At 37.1% G+C, this 1696-nt stretch overlaps 1 protein-coding gene across 1 annotated transcript in view; it reads left to right on the top strand.

The window, feature by feature from the left end:
- Positions 1 to 1696, top strand: part of RTTN (rotatin) — a 179730-nt gene that overhangs the window by 147976 nt on the left and 30058 nt on the right. The window lies entirely within an intron of this gene.

Raw genomic sequence — 1696 nt, 5'->3', positions numbered from 1 at the left:
TACTAAGTTTATTATTCCTTCATGCTAAATAATATCCTTGTGACTGGATGCAGTTATTAGTCATCCATGACACCATACTCAGGAAACAATATCAAACCTCTAGAACACTTTAGAGGTAGGGGTTACCTGTAAAGACTTATAAGATGCTCCTCTGGCTACTAGTTATAAACATAGTGCTCCCATTTGTGTCACATTAGTCATCTGTAAAAGCCTAAGTATCTCACTGAGTCACAGCATTTCTATATGAGGGCTCTTCAAAAAGTTCATAGAAAGATACAGACTTTTAGAGTACTCTCGTATTTCTAAGTTGTTTAACAGGAAGTAAATCCAAAGAAGACTATTTAGGTTACTCTTGAGTATAGATATTAGCCTATGGGATGGAGATTCTTTCTTTGCTATTCCAGTTTACCTGAGATGTATGGGATATTGCCATTACTAATTATTGGTCACTATTGTGGTAATTCAGCAGTCACCCACTGCTGCCCTACCCTGGTGTATGTAAATGCGTAACATTAAGGGGTTTTCATACTGGAAAGATCATGGTGGCTGTGAGGTAAATGAATTAAACTGTAGGCAAGGTTAAAGAGAGAGGACTGTGATAGTCCAGGCAAGAGATGATGAGGCCTTAACCTGGGCAGGTGAAAAGGGGAAGAAGGATTGATGAGAAATGCAGAATGACTTCCATAGGCCAGTTGAAGCTGCTTACCAATGCAGGAGTACAAGATAGAGCAGAGTTTAGGAGTGAGATACCTGCTGCTCAGCTTTGCACGTGCTAATGTANCTTTAGCTTCACAAATTTTAGTCTCATTATGTACTGTTATGCGTTTCAAATGTTTTTTTACTTGGATGGAATGAATGGATGGGTGTGTCTTATAAGGTGGATTCTTTCAAAGGGCATTGTCAGAGCAACTCTCAAAGGGAATAAGTGGAGGTATTTGCATCTATAAGGAAAGAAGGTCAGTGTGTTTCCTGCTTCAGAGTAGGAAATACTGACTGCTGCTGCCTAGCAGGGCCCTCTTCACCTGAAGCAAGTTACTTACTCTTAGTTTGACCAGATCCCTTCCACTTTCACGCAGCCACTCTGTCTGTCTGGAAACCTCAGACGTTTTGCTTTGTCTGTAAGCATTGATGCTGTTGTTTTAAACACTGTGTCACTTCTATTGTGCAGGATATAATTTTTTGTACACTTTGATTTGTTTTGTAGTGATAACACTTTTAAAGCACTAGATTAATGCTTTAATACAGAAATACTGTGGAAAATGAGAAAGGCAAAGATAAATTATGGAAGCTTCCTTTGTTTTTTAATTGTTTACCAGTTTTGCTCTTACTTGTGATAAAGCTGGAAAAAACTTACTCTGTTTGGAAAATTAGCATGTTGAATACAGATTCTTTATGCTGTGTTAAATATCAAGACATGACTAAATTTATTTTTCAAAGCAATTTAGATACATTTTGTTAAAATTCCCAGTATATGAACTTATATGAACTTTTTCTCAAAATAGAGATGTCATTTACTAAGTTTATTATTCCTTCATGCTAAATAATATCCTTGTGACTGGATGCAGTTATTATTCATCCATGACACCATACTCAGGAAACAATATCAAACCTCTAGAACACTTTAGAGGTAGGGGTTACCTGTAAAGACTTATAAGATGCTCCTCTGGCTACTAGTTATAAACATAGTGCTCCCATT

The sequence above is a fragment of the Galeopterus variegatus genome, unplaced genomic scaffold (genome assembly GCF_000696425.1).
Source record: "Galeopterus variegatus unplaced genomic scaffold, G_variegatus-3.0.2 Scaffold186, whole genome shotgun sequence".
In the NCBI taxonomy this organism is placed as follows: Eukaryota; Metazoa; Chordata; class Mammalia; order Dermoptera; family Cynocephalidae; genus Galeopterus; species Galeopterus variegatus.
This window is presented reverse-complemented; position numbering and strand designations above follow the sequence as displayed.